General features: G+C 40.9%; 1 protein-coding gene across 50 annotated transcripts in view; it reads left to right on the top strand.

Annotated features, from left to right (window-relative positions):
• The window catches only part of Sorbs1 (sorbin and SH3 domain containing 1), a 234,557-nt gene that overhangs the window by 50,551 nt on the left and 162,729 nt on the right, over positions 1-21,277 (top strand). For all 50 annotated transcript variants that reach the window (XM_074078642.1, XM_074078660.1, XM_074078661.1 and 47 more), the window contains exon 2: positions 16,255-16,343. The gene's annotated coding sequence lies outside the window, so the exon portion shown is untranslated. The remainder of the gene's footprint in view (positions 1-16,254; positions 16,344-21,277) is intronic.

Raw genomic sequence — 21,277 nt, forward strand, 5'->3', positions numbered from 1 at the left:
TACTTTGACTGTCTTTGGAAAAAATCTCCAGGGTACAATTCATTGAAACTGGGCAACAAATTATTCTTCCCATTGCTCTGGCATTAGCAGTATTAGAAATAGTTTTATGAGGCAACCGTAAAAGGAACTGGTATAAACTCATGTTTTCTAAGCAGTGGATGTGTTGCCAGAGGTTCAGTTTTCTTTTTTATTATGATTTTGATTTATTTGAGTCTGATAGGATGGTATTAGTGACATGAAGAATAACTAAAGTTTCTTTTGAAATTCTATTCTGGAACCCCACCAGGAACTGACCCAGATTTGTGCCAAGGTACACTTAGGTTTGGGTTTTTAAAAATGTTTTTTAAAATGCTCTTTTGAAATGCTAGACTTTGATACTTAAAGAGCATTGTTATAGTAGGTGGGGTTTTTTTTTGTTTGTTTGTTTGTTTTGTTTTGTTTTTGATGCTCTAAGTTTAACTTCTTAGTTCAGGAATGGCCATAGTGACCATTCTGGATTGTGAGAGTTTACAAGGCCTCTGAGAGGCAAGACCTACACACACGTGCATGTGTGCTCTGGGCATGTACCTGATGTATGTGCACATACATTTTCATTGTCTCCATTTTGCCAACTACTTGTAAACTTTTCCTGACTTGCTCTGCTTTTGCTGAATCTTCAGAAATTTCTTGCCATCTTAGGCAATTTACTGTGATATTCAGTCTTTAAATAAGAATCATTTGCCCTAAGTTGGGGTTGGAGAGAGGCAGAAATAAATCAACATATTAACATTTCTCTTCTGAGACTTCCTTTGTTTTCCCAGCTTTCTGTGGTGAACATGTATTACTTTTATACTAGAAAAATTATTTGAGAAGAAAAGCATGGGCTGCTTTCAAATCCATTCTTAGTCTGTCAAAGGGATATGGAGGTGGAGAATAAGGGAGGGATAACAGATGGGAGCTTAGGGACACTGGGAGCCAGGACTGTCATGGGAATTGTGCACTCAACCTTTTTGCCATCAAAGATGTCTTTCTTTCATTATTATTTTTATAATTATTTATTTTTCTTCTGAATATTTTTTCTTTGAAAGAGTTCATCTGACCCAACATTGTGTTTATTAAATAATATATTTCCCTATTGTTGATCAAAAATAGATTTAACTGCCTATTAGAGTACCTCTTCCTTTCTAGAGCTGATGTTGTTCCAGCAGAGAGTTACAAACCTGTAATACTTGAGTTGGTTTTTTGTTAGGCACTCATCCTCTACCTTCGTGCTATCTTTGTGGAACTTTTTGGGCTGAGGATCCAAGTTTAAGGTTCTTCAGTTAGAGCTGTGTTTTGGACCCAGGGCCACTTATTCTCTCTGGTACTGGCATTTCTTCCCACAAACCTGCCTCAACCTGCAACAACATCTTAACAACATAAAACCCCAAAATACAGTAAGTCTTTTTGACCATGTTAACCTTTGCCTGTCTCATCCTTCATCATTCTCATAATCACCACAATGGTAATAATAGTTGACATTAATCAAGTGAGCACTTACCATGTGCCAGATACTGTATTAAATGTCTATATAGATGATCTCATTTGATCCTCTCAATTCCTCTCTGAAGCAGAGTGCTAATTATCATCTGCTGCAATTTATTGACTTTATTTCTCAGTTTCCCAACTGAGGCTCAGAGACATTGAGTAATTTGTCCAAGGTCTTGAGGTCAGAAAGTAGTAAAACTAGGATTTAAACTGCTTCCTGCCTCATACCCCTTCTGTACCTTTTCCTTTAACCCTTTTGCTCTTTTATCAGCTCTTTCCAGACCAGGACCTCAGCCTTGGGTCATTTTCACATCCCAGCCCATAACCTTCATGTGTATCTGTAGATAGTCAACTCTGTTGTCATATTTCCCCAGCAGAGCAGGTGGCCAGATGCTTTGAATGGCTGGGCCATGGTGCCAGTAGCTTCATCTGCGCATCCTCCCTGCAGGACCAGGCAGAGTGGATTTGCTCCTGAGTGTGTGGGAACTGGAGTTGGCTCCCTCCTCTCTCATTTCCTACTCTGAGACTGGGGCCTTCAGTGTCCATGGAGGCATTTCCCAGCCACAGAAACCACCCTGTATTGCTTCAGCACAGTTCCAGCAGAGTGCTTTTTCTTGTACCGTGCAGGCCCAGGGACCACAGAGAGCCTCAAATTCCTGCCTTCTAGAGAGGTAAGGAAGCTAGGGGAGGCATTGCCCTTCCTGTAGGATGGCCTCAGTTTCATGCTAAGGATAAGGTGTAGAACAGGGATTCATTTTTTTGAGGCATGATCTCTCAAACTGTTTGCACAGGCTGGCCTTGAACTTGAACAATTCCTGCCTCAGCCTCTCGAGTGATGAGATTATAGTCATCTGTTACCATGCCCATTTTGGGATTCTTATTTGTTATTGGGTCTTATTTTTTATTGGTTTTTCTTTGAGAATCTGATGGACGCTTTGAAATCTTTTCCCAGAAAAATTATAGTGATAATAACTAACATTTATGTTGTATGCATTATGGTAAGCACTTATGTGTATTACCTCTTTTAATCTTTGTAATCCTACTGGGTATAAGTCCATTGTTATTCTCATTGTACAGATGAGAAAACTGAGACTTGGAGACTTGCCCATGGATTCACATCTAGAAAGTGCTAGAGACTTTGCATATGATTTCAGTCCCAGGGTAAGCTCTTCAATACTGAAGTAGGAGACACCACCTGCTTGGCTTACAGACAGGAATTTGTAACAGGAGAATAGATGGATATTACCCCCCAAGGGCAAGTGACCAACCTGTGTGTCAAGGTGGAGGAAGGAAAAGTGGCACTTGGCTCCCCTTGTCAGAGTCCTTTCACATCCTCCTGTATCAGTTAGGTGAGTTTGTGTGGTGGTTTCTAAGTGTCCCTGCTTTTCAGGATCCCACACAGTGATCTAATTGGCATTTAATGTTTGAAGTAGAGTCAGATAATCTGGGCTTCTCTCTTGGTTCTGCCTACTGCCGAACCCTGTGACTTGGGGGAGTCAGTCAGATGCTGTGAGCCTGTCTGCTCCTCTGCAAACCAGGGAGAATGAACTCTGGCCTGCATTAGGATGAGGACATTCTCATCATAGTGGGTAGGTGTCACTGCCCTTAATAATGTGTGTTCAGCGTGACCACAAGTAAATGGCCTGCTTAAAGTACAGCATGCATCTAGTTCTGTTAAGATTAAGGGTCCTAGAGATTGACCTGTGTTTTCTGACCATGCTTGACAACTGAGTGTTTTCTTAGAGCTATAATCAGTTTCTGTAATAATTTAGATTTTAAAATAGTTTGTATTCTTTCTTCTGTCTGCCCTTTTCCCCACCTGTCTACAATCCCCACAGCAGAACTGTAGAATGTCAGTGCTGGAAAAAGAGTTCAGATCACCTACAGCCAGCCCTCAAATGTTGCAGAAATGCAAATAGCTTAGAGAGATGCTGAAACTCACCCAAGACCCCACAGCTAATACACAGCAGGGTCAAAACTTGGATTAGCATTCTCCCTTCTGTGCCATGTGGCTGTCCTTTATCTCTTTTCTTAAATCCCTTCGCAAGTACATGCAATTCAGAATCATTTTTTACCTTATATGGCTCTCATCCCCTCTTCTTGCTTCCTTGAAAGTGGAAGCTGGGTCCTTTCATCACAATTTCTCCTTCTTCCTCCTCACTGCCTCCCACACTTCCTCAATGCATGTGAATGAAGGAATTTGCTAAGTAGAGCTGTCTCTGATGTTCTGCATGGGGCTAGGCCCACAGTTCCTCACACTTTGATCATTGTTAACTTCTCCAAGCACCAAGGTAGATCTCTGCCATAGACCAAGCCCTGAGAATTACCCTTTGTGTACAACTTTATTCCATTTAAGGTGGTGGTGGGATATGAATGGCTGTGCTAGGGTTCTATTTCTAGCAGAGATCTAATCTGGATGTGAAAAGTATCAGTTTTGATGCTGGGCCCAGTTGATCTGAGTGGTGACACTTAGCATGACTAAGCTTAAACTCTCAGTACTCACTACTTGCTGTGTGCCACTGTGAATGTTCATGAACTCCTCTTCTCTCTATTGAAGAGAATTCCATTGTCTATTACTCAGCTTTCTCAGTTACTATACCTTTTAAGGAGAATTTTCTCCTGTTTATCTCTTGTTTCTGGCTTTTTAAAATACAGAGTCAATAATGAATAGAGGCTTAAATTGGAGTACTAGGGGGTAGAGAAGGTCAGAGTTGGTGTGTGTGAATATGTGTAAGGAGGAGCTGTATTTGGATCTGGAAATGCCCAGAACTTGTGGGAGAGAAGAACGAGGCTAAAGGGAGGAGGGAGAGAAGAGTTTTATAAGCTAGGAGCTGGCTAGGGGACGAAGAGTAGAGGAAAATCTGTGGAGGAGCAGCTGCTGTCTGTGCATGGGACACCAAGTGGTTCAGGAGGAGGAAGGACTTTACAGATGATTTCCTGGTCATCAAGAATTTATACTGGTCTATGGAAACCTGATTATTTTTGAGTTTCATCAGCATGTTCTTTCTGGAAGGTGAAGGCTGACAGTGGACCAGTAAAGTGTGAGAAGCGGAAGCAAACAGTGAAACCTGGGGGTGGGTATTGGAGAATTGCTCTGCAGGGGGGCGGTCCAGTGCTGATGTACTGAAGTCCACATGTGGCTTGTGTTACTGCCTCCTGAAAAAAAAATACCATGCTACTTTCCTGCATTCAAAACACAGAAATGTCAGTTTTTAGATTTGGTACTTATTCACTTTGTACCCTATTTTAAAAAATAATTTGAGACAGTTAGGATTTAGTGGGGGAATGAACCAATTCATTCAGACTGTATTTTTCCCATAAGCAGAAAGGAAATTTGAGTTTCTAGGCCACATTTTACTAACAGATATATTCTTGGGGAAGAATACTTTGATACTTTAATTTTTGTTCTCCAAGAAATTACTCCTTTGTACTGGTTTGAGATGGAGGTAGTTTAGCACACAGAGGGTTTTTAGGCCAAGGGAAGGAGCAGGGACTGTTTGGCTTAGATAAAGAGTGCTTTATTCTGTCAGCCAGCCTCCTGGGGTCTAATCGATCTGTGCGTGCTGCCTGTCCAACATTCATGTTCTGTGAGGTGACATCTTTGAGAGACTACAGGCCCAGAATAAACAGGCTGCTGGGACATGCAGGTCTGTGTGTAGAGCCTTTTAGCAGCACTTCTGTAGAAGTGTGGCATCCAGAAAGTTTAGGCAGGACTTGGTGCCCCTGGGTCCCAGGTAAGGGCAGAAAGAATTACCCTGGGCCCTCTCCTGTGTTGCTGGTCAGAGTGCCAAGCAGCACAGACTTGTTTGTCCAATTGCCAAACTATTGGGTACCTTGAAATTGTCCATATTTTATTTATTTTTGCAGTGCTGAGGATTGAGCCTTGCATATGCTAGGCAAGCAAGCACTCTAACACTGAGCCATACCCCCCAACAACCATGTTTATATTTTTTGTCCACCTTAATGGGATTTGTTTAAGGACAGGAAGTGTCAGCTTCCTTATTTTACAACAATACCCAGGGCAGATAGTCACTTCCTACTTATGTTAAAAGATACCCCCAAAGCAGCCTTCTACTTGGGAAAGGCCTGTGATCATGGCCTCTTTGTGGGCCATGCCTTCCTTGTTCAGGCTGGCACATCTGACTGTGGACTGGATAAGTCCAAAGCAATCCTGGTGGTACGGTCACAATCCTCAGTTGTCAGTGTTTCTCACAGTGACTCCTAGATCACAAGCACCAAGATGTTCTGAGGTACTTGTAAGTGATGCGTATGCCTGGACCAAGAGAACAGAGTCAGGTTAGACTTCCAGGTGATTCCTGTATATTTTGTACATGGAGAACTGCTAAGCCATCTTGTCACTGTGCAAAACTGGGTGGTGGGGTTAGTAAATTTGAAGCCAGGAGATCCTGGGTTCAAATTTTGTATCCTTAAGAAAGTTGGGAAGGAAGAAGGGTGGGCATTGTGCAGATGTTGAGAACCAGCTGTGAGAACATACGTGGTAGATGCTCCTAGCTACTTTCTTTTATTTGCTTTCACCTGAAGCCCAAGTGCAGGGATGTTTTTATCATGTTCATGAAGAGGGGAGGAAACTGAATACCAGACAGGTCAATTCCTTGCTTAGTATTGTTGGAAATGGAGGCCCAAAGTGACCCCGTGGAGAGGAGTGATCTGGCCAAGAGATTCTTTATTGCCAGGTGGGAGAGGGAGAGAGCAGAGAGAGCCAAGAGAGAGAGAAGCAGGAAGGGCAGGGGCTTAAATACCCCTCAGTGAGACTCAGCATGATCTGATTGGTTAGGATCTTATGGTTCATGCTGATGGGCAGAAAGAGAATTCAAGCTAGACTTGAGGCAGGACCGTGACCCTGGAAAACAGAAGCTTAAGGGTGCAGTAAGAACCGAAACCTATCGGCGCCATTATTGCCAACAAGTATCACATAGTTGCTAGGTGGAGACTAGCTTGACCAATGTCCTTGCCCTTTCATTATGGCAGCAGTCTTCACACTAGAATGAAGAGTGTCTCTTAAACCTGGATTTGCAATAGAAATATGATAGATATATATGTAATTTAAGATTTTCTAGTGAACACATCAAACAAGTATAAATAGGTAAAATTAATTTTAACATGTTTTCTTTAACCTAATATATAAAAATTATTTTGGGATATAATCAATACAAAGATATCAATGAGATTTTACATTCTATTTTTATATAAAGTCTTCAGAATCCAAAGTTTATGTTATCAATGCAGCATATCAAGTCACCCCTACCATGCTTCAGGAGCTCTGTGGCCACATGAGCTAGTGGTTACCCTACAGGACAGTGAAGCTTTAGCATCTCTAGATTAGAGAGTTGTGTCTTACCTGACTGTCCAGGTAGCACATGGCCACAGTTTTCCAGATCATTGATTTTCAAACACTTCGGGATGGACCAGTGCCAGGCATTCTGCATGCATGTCACCTGAGGAGGAGGGCATTGAAATTCCTCCATCAAGCTGGAGACCCCGTGATCCTCTGTGCAGCCTGGTGAGAAATGGCTGCCCTACAAATATTCCTTGAGCAACCTACATGAGTTCTGTGTGACTATGCTCTGCCCCGTTTCAAGGACAGCTGCATTCCAAGCACATTCTTTGGGGGCAGGGATGATGGTGTAGTGGCAAGAGAGGGGGAACACATACCATGAGGGCCCTTTCCTTCCTCAGTGAAGTAGAGCTGCAGTTTCAGTGGAAAAAAGAACCTCCTTATCTGGATGAGATCATGCATAAGGAGTAGAACTTTTCCTTTTGGTGGCTGGGAGAAGGATCCTGTCTCAGGAAAGGTGAGACCAAGGAACCAAAATATTTAGGAAGAATGGGATACTGTATACTTAAGCTGTGTTCTTTTCCAGTGGTTTGTTTTTAAAGCTTGTTTGCTGGCTTAGAGTAAGAAATTTGGTCCTAAAGAGTTACAACTCAGGGGTTTTAAATCTCAAATATCTCAAAGGTCAAATAGGTGGCTTGGGAGGAAAGGTGAGAGATGGTAAATCAAACTGGTAGGAATGTTCTTTTTCACAAAAATATTGCGGTCTCCCTGTTTTGGGGAAACATAAGATACTCTTGATTTTTTTCTTTTTTGTTGTTGATAGAGAAATATTTCTCTCCTCTAAAAGAACACCAGTGCATGCAACTATAATAAGTGGCAACTGGCACAGGATGTTGATGTTAGGAAGGTGAATCTAAGTGCCATGACTATCTATAGAAAGTGGCTCCTATCCAGCTTCATCCAGTTGTTACAGTTGAGGCCTGGGGTTACCACATCTTATTTTTAAAGAAAAGCTACCTTGTAAAATTGTAAAATCTTTGGCTTGATAATTTAAAAAAAAAACTAGAAATAATTACAGACTCACAGAAAGTTATAAAAACCAAATAAGCAAGAAAAAAGAGGAGTCCTATGTGCCCTTCACCCTACTTCCACCTGTAGTAACATTTTAGGTAACTATAGCATAGCTTCAATAAACCAGGAAATTGACCTTGCTACAATCAATAGACCTTATTCAGATTCCACTGGGTTTTGTATGTGCTCATTTGTGTGTGCATGTATGTGCAGTCCTATGTAATCACTGCCCCAATCAAGAAAATATTTGACTTAAATTGTTTGAGCAAATAAATGAAAACTCCATTGAGGTCTGAAGAACATACCCTAGGTCTGATGTGGACAAATGAGCTGCTAGTTTTCAGCCTCTATTCTAATTTAGTCCTTTCTTTTTTATTCAGAAAAAAATTCACATAATACAAAATTCACTGTTTTAAATGTTTTCAAGTAGACAATTAAGTGTTTTCTTGTATATTCACAAAGTTGTACAAACATTATCACTATCTGATTCCAGAACTGTTTTTTCCATCACTCCAGAAAGAAGCCCCACACCTAATAGCATTCACTCTCTATTCTCTCCTCCTGCAATTTCCCTGACATCTACTAATTTACTTTCTGTCTCCATGGATTTGCCTATTCTGGGCATTTCATGTAAATGGACTCTTACAGTTTATTCTCTTTTGTGACTGACTCTTTCACCCTGTAGAGGAAGTGACTTGGAGCTAGAAAGGGAAAGTAACATGCTCATGATTATACCTCTAACAGAGAGACCAAGTCTGTTCTTGAACTATAACTAATCTCTGTACCATAGGCTGTCTGCCTCTCACCATTCAACTCTTCAGTCTGGTTATGATAATGAAGATGAAACTGGCACCCCACTGTTTCTTTTTCCATTGGCTTTAATAAACATGCTTAACAGAATACTTTAATTTTTTTGGTGATACTGGAGTTTGAACTCAGGGTCTACATCTTGAGTCACTCCATCAGCCTTTTTTTGTGATGGATTTTGTGCTAGGATTACAGCGTGAGCTACTGGTGCCAGGCTCAGAATACTTTTTGTTGTGCTAAGTATTAAGATTCTTCAATGAGTCACTGTGGAAATCGTAAAGGAGAAAAGTAAGGCACATAAATCAGTTAAGTGTATTTCTCCCCCCTTTTTTGGTGGTATTTGGGTTTGAACTCAGGGCCTCATGCTTGCTAGGCAAACCACTTGAGCCACTCCACCAGCCCTCGTTCAGTGTTATTTTTGTTGAATACTTACTTTGTTGGCTCAAGACCAACAGGGATGAGTTAGATTGGGTACTGACATTAAGGGACAGTCCTGGTGGAGAGGGGACTTAAGGGATGGAAGGGAACTCACAGGTAAGCATCAGATGGAGGCTTTAAGGAGGAGAGGGCTGAGCAAAGGTTTAGACTCTCAGAATGGTGGTTCACAGAGTCAAGTGATGAGCTCAATGGTGGGAATAGAGGGTGAAGTGGGATCCAGGGGTGAGCTTGAGTCAGGTCCTTGAGGTCTTGAAGACATAATAGGTCAGATAATCCTGAGGATGTCCGAAGTTTTTAAACTGAGTATGACTGAATGGAAGCAAAGTAGAAGCCTACCTTTGGAATTGAATCTCCAGGGTCCTATCAAAGTCTGAGCGGTTGGTACCACTGTAAGGGGTCTACAGTGGTGGAACCAGTATCTAAGTAACAACAGAATTGCATACAAATCAAAGCAGGAGACAGTAGGAGACACATTCTGGAGACCATGAGACAGTCATGCCATGGGGCATCTTTGGAGGGCTCTGTCTGTTCCCATCTACCTGCCCCTACCTTCTTGTCCACCCCTCCACTACTCAACAGCAATTTACTGAGCACTTGCTGTGTGTTAGAAACTGTGAATAGTGCTGGAGTTACAGCAGTGAAAAAGATTCCTGCTCCCCCTGGAGGGGAATATAGATAAATAAGAAAATAATTGACTGTGATAGGTTCTACTAGGAAAGTGACTTTTGTTGGTGGGAGTAAGGTTAGATAGGCAGAGTGTTCCTAATTCAATAGTGAGAGTGCCCCAACTGTGGCAAGTGACAGGCAAAAAATTTTCCCCAACCCTCTCAGGCAGAAAGAATAGCAAATGCAAAGAGCCTCATGGGTGGAGTGTGTGTGTGTGTGGAGGGGGGACCGTAGCCATCTGAGTGTGTTTGGCTTTGTCAGGATGTTCTCATGGCCCCTAAATCATATGAAACAGGTGTCCATGGAGACTGGGCCCTGCTCTAAGGAAGGAGAGCAGGAAAGGAACCATCAGCCTTGGGAGAAAGAATGCATATCCTAGTGGAAGAAAAAGTATGAAGTCACTGTGAATTATTTAAAGTAGGCATGCTTTTATTTTTTAAAAGGGGAGCTAAAATCATTTTTCTATTTTTCAACTAATTTTGTTGTAGTTTCTGAGCTTTGTGTCATTCAGTGAGTGAACTTGGAAACATTAATTCTTCCTCCTACTGAATCTGTGGAGTAGGTGGGAAAGCTTTAAAAAGCTCCCAAAGACTCACTTTCCTTTGGCAATGGAGGATGAGGAAGGCTGGGCTCTGGGACCAGAGGTGAGAGACATTTGGGATGTGGGGGCCACCGAGGCATGGAACGTCAGTGGAGCTCAGATCCTGGGGGTGTTGGCACTGGTTGCAGCCCAAGTGGGATTTATTCTGGGAAGCAAGGAAATTCTTTTCAACGTCAAAAATGGATTCATTTTTGCATATTAGAAAGTCATCTTAAATAACTAACGCAGTGTGGTTTAAAAAAAGAAATAGAAGGGTAATTTTTCTGATTTGTTTCCTCCCCAAGTTGGTCACCCTCAAGGTTAGTTGCAGATTTTTCTCTCCTGGGCTCTCTGGGTTTGCTGGTGAAGTGGGAATTTGTAGAAGGAGGAAGAGAGTTTGTCAGGAGTTCAGGAAGCAAGTTGGGCTTTGGATTAAGAACAAAGAGAGAGGGGCCTTACATTGTTGGTGGGAATGTAAACTAGTACAACCACTCTGGAAAAAAATTTGGAGGCTACTTAAAAAGCTAAACATTGATCTACTATATGATCCAGCAATACCACTCTTGGAGATATACCCAAAAGAATGTGACACAGGTTACTCCAGAGGCACCTGCACACCCATGTTTATTGCAGCACTATTCACAATAGCCAAGTTATGGAAACAGCCAAGATGCCCCACTACTGACGAATGAATCAAGAAAATGTGGTATCTATACACAATGGAATTTTATGGAGCCATGAAGAAGAACGAAATGTTATCATTCGCTGGTAAATGGATGGAATTAGAGAACATCATTCTGAGTGATGATGTTGGCCCAAAAGACCAAAAATCCTATGTTCTCCCTCATATGCGGACATTAGATCAAGGGCAAACACAACAATGGGATTGGACTTTGATCACAAGATAAAAGCGAGAGCACACAAGGGAGATATGAGGATAGATAAGACACCTAAAAAACTAGATAGCATTTGTTGCCCTCAACACAGAGAAACTAATGCAGATACTTTAAAGTGATGGAGGCCGATAGGAGAAGGGGACCAGGAACTAGAGAAAAGATTAGATCAAACAGAATTAACCTAGAAGGTAACACACATGCACAGGAAATCAATGTGAGTCAACTCCCTGTATAGCTATCCTTATCTCAACTAGCAAAAACCCTTGTTCCTTCCTATTATTGCTTATACTCTCTCTTCAACAAAATTAGAGATAAGGGCAAAATAGTTTCTGCTGGGTATCCAGGGGGTGGGGGGGAGAGGGAGGGACTGGGGTGGGTGGTAAGGGGGGCGAGGGGGGAGAAATGACCCAAGCATTGTATGCACATATGAATAAAAAAAAAAAACAGAGGGGCCAATTCTGGGCTAGGAGGTATGAAATTTGGTACTTTGAAGAAAAGTGAAGAATGATATACAGAGACTCTTTAAAACTTAGAAATAGGAACAGCAAAGAAGCAGAACAAAAACATGAATCTTTGTTGTTAGTAGAAAAACAAGGAAAAAAATATAAATGATAGGCCAGGCATGGTGGCTCACAACTGTAATCCCAGCTTCTCAGGGGATAGAGATCGGGAAGATTGAAGTTCAAGACTATCCCAGACAAAAAGTTAGCGAGACCCCACTTCAGTCAAAAAGCTGGGTATGGTAGTGTGTGCCTGTGATGGTTTGAAGCCAGTCCCAGGCAAAAATATGAGACCCTACTTGAAAAATAACTAAAGCAAAAAAGGGCTGGGAACATGTCTCATGTGGTAGAGTGCCTGTCCAGCAAACTGAGGCCCTGAGTTCAAACCTCCCCCCACACAAATACATACATTTGCCATGTGCCATGAAGAAGAGATGTGTGATGCTCTGAGAACATTTAACATGGAAGCACCTGTTGGTCCGGAGCAGGTTGGATGGGTCAGGATTGATGTTGGGTAAGAATGACAGTGGCTAAGATGACTTTCATGACAGCCAAGTAGGGCTCTGTTTTCTTGGGATGGGTTCAAGAAAAGGTTGTAGATGAAATAGGTGAGGGTTCAAGGTCTCTGAAACAAAAAATGTGATATCCTTTGGGGTGTTAGAGAAATGTCTTGTTTTAGGTCAGGATAGAACAATTGTAGAGGAGAAGTAAACAGATCTCTTAAAAAATTGAAGACTGCCAACATCATTTGAGCTTTGCCTAGACTTCCTCTCCCACCTATCCTCTTCTAGATTTACTTTATGGTCCAAGCAGAGGATCTTTAGGTTGAAGGGGACACAAGAGTATGTCTCCTTGATCTGTTGAAGGACAGTATGGAATGCCATTGGACCTTGTGAGTTTACCTTAGCCAGCTGTGGGTTTCTCTGGTGCTGACTCTTTGAAGGTCACCTGGTGACACCTAGTGAGGTCAAGAAGAGTTCTTTCCAGTTTGGTTCATTCAGGGAAGCTGCTTACTCTGATCTGTCATCTTTGTGGCATACATACATTTACTTTGCCATTCTTGGCTTGTGATTATGCAAGCTATTACATGACCACAAAGTAGAAATCTGGAAAGAGAAGTGCTCAGGGCTTGGCAGGTTTCCATCCATTGTATTGATCTGTAGTGTCTATGCCCTTTGATGGGCCTTGGAGCTGTTCCTAGAAGGCCATGTTGATGACTGGATGCCCCCAGATCTTTGTCTTGCCAGGGGAACCTGCACAGGTATATAAAGGTGCAAATCAGTGGCAGAGGTGAGACAGCTCCCATAATTCATCTGGAAGCCCTAATGTTGGGCATATGAGAGTGCTTGCTGCAAAAAGGAAGGCCTCCCTCACCCAGTTGCCATTCTGGTTGCTGGCATTCTGCCTTTTATTTATTTAAAATAAATAGGAATTTAAGCAATGGTTGTCATAATGTGATACAGAGTAGTTAAATGTACTAGGAATATGTAACTCTTCCAAAACCTGAATCCTTAAATCTTTCCTGAACCATGCTTAATTAATGACCTTGAAGAGACTGTCTGGAACTTCTGAGGCCTCTGGGTAAAATACACCCTTTTTCTGTGGGGCATCAGGGAGGCTTTTGAACCATGCTGGGGCCTCTAAGCCAAAGATCTGGTTTATTGGGTCTGGAATTAATGGAACTTATTTTTATTTAATTTTTTAAAGTTCTCCAGGTGATTCCTATTTTCAGATATATTTGGGTACCTGGCCACCATCTACAGACCTAGGAAAGTTCTTCCCAGAATCACGTATACCTTGCCTTCTTGTTCTTCATACTGGCCATGAACTTGAATCTTAACCATGGCCACATATTTGAATTTTACTCTTTTTTTGCCCCCAGGTACTGGGGCTTGAACTCAGGGCCTTGAACTTGCTACGCAGGTGCTTTACCACTTGAACCATGCTCCCAGCCCTTTTTGCTTTAGTTATTTTTAGGTAAGGTCTCACATTCTTTGCCTGGGCTAGGTTGGACCAAGATCCTCCCTCTCTCTGCCTCTCAAGTAATTGGGATTACAGGCATGAGCCACCTTGCCGAACCTGTTTTACTCCTTTTTATGATCCTTTTCTTTCCAGGTAGTTTTTTTAACTGTTTTCCCTTGAATCTGTTGCAGCCAGGACTGGTGGCTCATCTCTTTTTTACATATGAAAACAACTCCACTTGGCGATTTTGCTGTGTGGGTATTCTGGGACATTTTCTCACAAACATTCTGCTACAGGCTTGAAAGCATGGTGGTTTCTAGCTGTCGAAGTCCAGGCCTTAGGATAGGGATAGGCTGAACATTCTTGACTGGCTCAAGAAAAAGTCTTTACTTCTTGTCATCTCTAAGACTTCACAAAAGGCTCAGGGTTTCTACCAGCACATTTCTTGGACCCTGTAGACTCTGGGACAACATTGGTTGTCCTAAGAAGTCATAAATAGTCATTGCCAGGGAGCAGGATTGCCTTAGTACATTCTTGATATGGCAGTTGGCAAGATCCACTTCTGAGAATGTGCATACCAGGCTGTGCATCAAGTCCCAGGAGATGTTAGGTCACATGGTGTAATGCACTGGGCTTTAAGAGCCATAAGGTAATAAGAGATCTAGACAAGACAAAATTGGAGGGACTGGTCACAGTCCCTATGTTGCTTTTGCCCATGTTGTCCTGTGGCCTGAGTTCTGCCTTCCCTCCACTGTCTCCTCTATGCCTGCTCCTCTCCCATCTAAGCTTTGGAATTTCCTGAGGCCTCTGTCTATGCTAGGAAGGAGTGCCTGTAGGTACTAGGTATTAGTACTAGATACCCATGTTTAGTGCTCCCATAACACTCATGTGTATAATATGACTCAGTGAGTATTTGTTAAGTGAACAAATCAATAAATTCTTTAAATTGTTTGAGGGAGTAAAACATAAATCCCACCATCTTATTTATTTATTTTTTTTAAGACAGGGACTCTCTGACCTTTAATGTACTATATAGCCTAGGGTAGCCTCAGAGCCCTTAATCCTCCTGAGTTTTGGGATTACAGGTGTACACCACCTTGCCTGACTCTCCCACCATCTTAATATTTAAGATGCTCACTTATTACAGTGCTAATATTTTATGCATAAGTTTATTAACAGTTCTTTTATTTTTTTTTCCAGTACTGGAGATAGAACTCAGGGCTTTGTGCATACTAGGCAAGTATTATACTACTGAGCTTCATCTCCTATCCTTGTTCTGAGACAGGATCTTGGTATATGTCTCAGTCTGGCCTTCATATCCTCCTGCCTCAGCCTCATCTTATTTGCAGTCTTATATTTAAGGTGTGATTTTTCTAGCATAAAGTGTTCTAGACAGTTTGAGACATTTCAGTAATTAAGTACTTTTGAAGTCATAGATAATGATATTTGTGAATTTTTTTTTTTTGCTTTAAAGCAGTGAAATTATTGAAATATGTCCTATTAGGAAATAAACCTTTATGGAACCTGATATGATTTCCATTATGTTCTTTGGCAATACGTGAAGGTATGGCAAACATTTTAGTAGAAAGTGGATGGGGTGCTTCAACTGTATTTCCTTGATTTTGATATTTTGCTTTGTAGCTTTATGTTAATTTTGAGACACACATGTATATATGTGTATTTACTTACTTTTTTGCTCTATAGTATAAGACTACTTACTATGCAGTGGGTTGTGAAAGAGTCCTGGATTATCAAGAGACCTAGGCTATAGAATGAGCTCTGCTTTTAACTGTGGGAGGTTACTCAGTTTGCTGACTATACTTGTGTGAAATTGGAGTGTTGTTCTTCAAGAGTTACAAATGAGGCTTAACTTGGGTTGTTGTATGTGCCCTACCATTGTTTTTTTAGAATTTCCCCCTTTTTCTTTTGTTGTGGTTATAAGTAGAGGAAAATATTTCAGTACTGCAAAAACAGTAACACAGGGGTAATGATAAATGACAACCACAGTTCTTTTCTGTGTTATGAAAACAAAGGAGTGTTGGGGATTGTGCTTTTTGGAGCAGCCAAGCCTGCCTATGAAGGGCACCTACTGTGCAGCACCAGTTCATCATTGTCAGACGTGACTGTGGGCTGAGTTGACAAATCATCTGTTGTTTTGCTTTCTGCTTTTTAAGAGAAGTCAGAAGTCTGAGTTTTTATGTGACATCTTTAGGTTTGGATTTTCTGGATACACCTGCAGATGAAATGTAGTTCTCTAGCTGTGACCCAGTGTGCTTTCAGTTTGTGATCCCTGTTGAAGATGATTCCTAGAACTCCTTTCTGCCCAAGAACCTATAGTTCTGATGGAGATCATTTCAGCAGGCAAACTTTTGTGAGAAATCAAGGTGGGAAAGGGACTCTGACTGGAAGAGGAGACGGAGGCTTTCAGCCAAATTGGGATGGATGGCAGTTGGCATTGAGATGGGCCCCCTTGGGGTCAGGCCAAAGTGTGCTTATGATTTATACCAGTTGTTTTGTTTGTTGTTGTTGCAGGAGTTGGTGTCCATTGGAAGAGTTTGTGAAACCCTCTTGCTGCCCAGAGCTCCAGGTCCAATGCATCTTCCCACCACCTTAAACCACTGGTGAATATGTTTGTGTGTGTGTATGTATGTGTATGTGTGTGTTTCCCAGTTTGACTGTAGAATGTGATTTGCAGAGAACCATGCTGTCTTTCCTCTTACAGAGAAAAAGTTTATGGGCTGGGCCTAGGCATCTCTGGGTTCTGTCACTTTTACTGTGGGATCTTAGGAAAATTGACCTCATTGGGTCCAAAACAGAGAAATGAATCCTGCCCTGTTCACATTGTAAGATTGCTTGCTTTGAATACTAAATGAGATAATGCATGCGATAATGCTTTGTAGGGAATGAGGCGCTGGGCAAATATAAAGCAATACCATTGGGTTCTGAAAGGTAGAATGAGGCAACCCCAACGTACTTTCTTTACCTTATTAACACACTCTTTAAAGCTGAAGTCCCAGATATAGGAAGAAATAGTTGCCACACCCAGCCCACTTTAGCTGACCACCAGATGGGCTTCTTGTCTTTGCTTTTGTAATATATGTGGCCATCTTCATCTACTAATCCTGTAAAACAGGGCATTAAAGCAGAGCACATCTGAATTAACATTAAAATGTGAACGTTACTCTTACATCCAAATATGTTGGAAATGTGGGTTGTAAATACCTTTTTCTTAAGACATCCTGAGTGATTCTTAAAGAGATTTGCATTTTCTTTTCTTTTAATTTTGTTCCTGCCACTATCTTCCATTTTCTTAAAAAATGAATTAACTATTTCAAAATTATCTTCCTTTTTATTTGAGATCAGATCATTTCACAGTTAACAAATGTTCTTTGGAAGAAACTTAGTTACTCATCACAGCAGGTAAATATCTGGCCCCTGGGGCAGTGAAAAGATTGAAAAAATATATCCTTAATAACATTGTGTTCAGTGCTGAGATGAGAATAGTTGGAGTGGTGATATTGATGTTGAAAGTCTCGTGTGAACTGTTGAGGGGAAGGACCACCATGAGCCAGCGAGGAAAAAGGACACATGCGTCTTGAGTCCAGCCACTTTTTGTAGAGAGAAACTGGCCTGTTCAATGATGACTTCTTGGACAGCTCCCACCATATGCATCGGGAATTCTTGTGATCTAGGGAGACAAATCCTAGTGACATGGTCACTGGGGGAACTTGCAGGGTGCTGGGGTTGTAAGGAAGGGCAGTCAGTTGGACAGGCAGGGCCAGGGTTAGGAACCCAACTCAACCACAGAAGTTGACTGTCCAGACTGCTCTGCCTTAGGAGATATGTTAGACATTCTGGACCCCAACCTGAATACCATCTGGTAGAAACAAAGAGCTCTGTAGTTAGAGTTCTCGGGGAAGCAGATGGGTGTAGTTGGCAGGACATTCTATCTATTCAGCAGACATGTGTTGATGCCTACTCCATGCTAAGACATGGCACAGGCCATTGGAGATTCATTGGTCTCAAGGTGAACTGTGTGATCAGTCCTCTTTAGAGCTTAGATTTCAGTGAGTATAGCAAATAAGAAGGTGGGATTCCTGAAGGCTGGAATCTTCTCCTGCCTCACTTGCTACTATATCTCTAACTCTTAGGAAGAATACCTTGGACCTGATGGGTTCTTCTTAAGTATTGGTTTATGAATGAAGCAAACAAATAATTAAATAGAAAATGTAATTTCAGGAAGTAATAAGTGCTAAGAAAAAATTAAACAAGGTGAGAGTGAAAAAATTAAACAAGAGTTAAATAGGGAGAGGGAGGGAGAACGTGAGAGAGAGAGAAAGAGAGAGAGAAAGGTTGATTGATTGATTGAGAGAGAAAATTGACTGATTTTTTATAGAGACATGAATAAAAGAAGCTGGGGAGGAGTGTTTGGGCAGAAGGAACCACAAGTGAAAAGGAAAGCCTTTGACGTAGGATGCATTTGGCATGATAGAGGAACAGGAAGGCAGCCAGTTTGGCTGGACTTGGCCTAGTGATGGTTGTAGGGAGAGACAGTCATATGGAATGAGATCAGAGTTATAGGTGAGAGCCAGGTTGTAGAGGTTGTGATAAGGAGTTTGGATTTTACTCTGAGAGTAACCAGATGCCATTGGAGAAGTTAAGTACAATAGTTGATGTGATCTTTGTGCTTTAAAATCATTCCTCTGGATCCCAAGTACAGAATAGACTTTGAGGGCAAAAAAATATTTAGTTAACCCATAGGAGGTCTTTCAGTGGTCCAGGCAAGGGATAAATTTAAGCCTCTATTAGGATAGTGATATCCTGATGTGAAGTGGTAAGACTAATGTGTTTTGAAGATAGAGCCTGCTGGATTCAATGTGGGGTATGAGCAAAAAGAAGAATCAAAGACAAACCCAGCATTTTTGGCTGGGTAAATGATGTCACTATTTATTGAGATGGGTAACACAGAGGCACCCTAAGAGGTCTATTTGAATCATATTAATTTTGAGATGGCTATTTGATGTTCTTCCAGTGATGTAGACTTGGCTGGGGCTGGAAATGGTATCATGAGCATCATCAGATATTGATGGTATTTAAAGCTGAGATTGAATGAAATCATTTTGGGAGAGAAAGAAGAAAATGCGTAGGATTTCAATAGAAAAAAGCAGGAAGGCAAAGGGTAAATTTTCAAGATAAAATCCTTATTAAGAAGTAAATAAAGACACATGTTAAAGAATATGTTATGATTCCATTTTATGCAAATAAGATATGATATAAAAGTAATAATAGCGCCTCACCCAATATAAAAAGTTGAAACACTGTCACTCCTCCAAATCAAGAAAATTAGTTTTAGAATTACATAATTTTAAATCTGGTTGGCTGAGTGAGTTATAAAATACATTTATGCAGTTGCACGTGGCTGTTCCTTTAGCTGGCAAGCAGAAAGACCAGTCAGTGTTCTTTGCCAATAACCTGTAAAGTGCATTGTTCTTTATATGGGCTGGAACTTCAACAAGATGTTTTGATGATTAACTTTAACTCACTTTTCATACATTTCTGCCTTTTTTCATCCTGCAATTATATCATCCAAAAGTTCATTAACTGAAGGTTTATCAAGTTCAAAACATGTCTGAAAATCAGTCATTTTGCACTGAAAGTTAGATGTGATAAAATTCTATGAAATCCAGATAGGCAGCATGGTTCACAGAGCCACAATTATATTTAGGATATTTTCAAAATATCAGGCATAAATGCTGAAGATGAAAAGCAGGTTGTAGTAGAGTTATGAATTTCATGTACCATTATTGGTTAATAGAAAATCCATTCTGAATCATACACATTTTCATCTTTTTTGAGCTTCTGGTATAAAATGCAGCTGTTCCATATTGGTTTTTCCATTTCTAATACAAGTCATCCTAGTGAGCTTCCTCCATATCCTTACTGGTCTCTTAGTTTTCCCACATTAGGCTTCCTGGTAAATTTCTTTAGTCTTGCTTTCTCCAGTCACTGTGGACATTTCTGTCTCTTTCCCACCATCATCGGCTTCAAGGCCTGCCTACTTCCTCCTTCTGACTACCTTTCAGTTTAGTTCCCCATCCCCACCCCTCCAGGGTTTGTGAAGATCTTCAAGATTTCCTTCTTTGGAAACATTTAACTCCTCCCACCCCACCTGGTCTACTCAGGCCTTTTCTGGAAATGATGTGGAAAGAATGGGAAGCCATGCAATTTTAGAGGGCAAGATGATAAGCAATATTCTGAAACTGGATGTTTGAAATCCCAGAACAATGGCAGCCCTAATTTGTCTTTGCATGTATTTCAACACCTAGTTTTCAGTGAAAATATTCTGAGTGGAACTTGTAGAGCACTTAGAAGTTCCCTAGAAAGTGAGCATTGATTGTATAGTGTTCTGTAGCCAGTAGTTTATGGCACAATGAAGATTTCGGTGGAATGATGTTTGACATCAACATTGGTTTTCTTTTATCTTCTTTTCTCACAGAGTAGAACCTAAATGAAAATTTAAAAGAATTAAACTTTCTGGCAATTGTTAGGGAGAGGATTTCTGCTCTCTGCTTCCTTCTTTAATAAGTAATTTTAGGAATAATAATAAAATAAGAATAGGACCTTCCCATACCCCTGGATACTTAGAATAATGGACATTTAAAAAATAGTAGTATCTCTCATAATTTAAAAAAAAGAAGAAGACCTGGGCTGCAGAACTTGTCTGTCTCTTCCATTGCAGGAAGAGATGCCTGAGATGAATAGTGGAGAGGGCAGTGGTGTGAAAAGGGGGTTTACCTTTCACTATATGCCATTTTGTACTTTAAAATTTTTACATTGCTTATTACCTTTAGAAAGGATAATAGTACCTGTTTTGCTTTTAATTGATGATCTAAACAAGTTTCAAGTTCCTTTACAATTTGGTCAATAACTGCTCTTACTCAGTGTGCATTAATGGAGGCCATTGTCTGTTCCCTGGGATGGTTGTCTTTATTTGGTCTGTAGCTTCACATGTTCTTTAACTGGAGTTTCAGAATTTTGCATGTATGTGGATATGTCAGGCCAATTTCCTTTTTTCCCCTCTTTTCCTCTCCTTATTTTTAAAAGGATTGAAGGCTATTTCTAGTCAATGTTTTATTTAACTGCTTTAGACAAATAATGATTTTTAATGAGGTTTAGTAGATATGAGCTTACCCACAAATTAGGCCATTTCAACTGAATGCCTCACTGCCACAAAGACTTGTAGAGCCAAGTCTTGCTATACTGTGAAACAGAACAAAACATTTGGAATCCATTGTAGCTGATAGTTTCTAACCTCAGGGTTCAGGCAAATTTAAAAGCATCCCAAACTAATTTTTTTGTCTTAAAATCTTGGCTATCATAGGAAACTTTTCGAAATGAAATTTGTGTAAGTTATTAGCTCTCTGAAAGTAAAGGGTAGAATTTGGTATCTAGAAGCCCTGCTGCTGTTAGGAGTATGTGCTGTTGATCTCTGCAGTGGTCATTGTCTAGGAGTAGCTCTCTGGACTGCCATTGTATTTGTGTTACTGAAGGTGTA

This window comes from Castor canadensis, chromosome 7 (genome assembly GCF_047511655.1).
Source record: "Castor canadensis chromosome 7, mCasCan1.hap1v2, whole genome shotgun sequence".
NCBI classification, from domain to species: domain Eukaryota; kingdom Metazoa; phylum Chordata; class Mammalia; order Rodentia; family Castoridae; genus Castor; species Castor canadensis.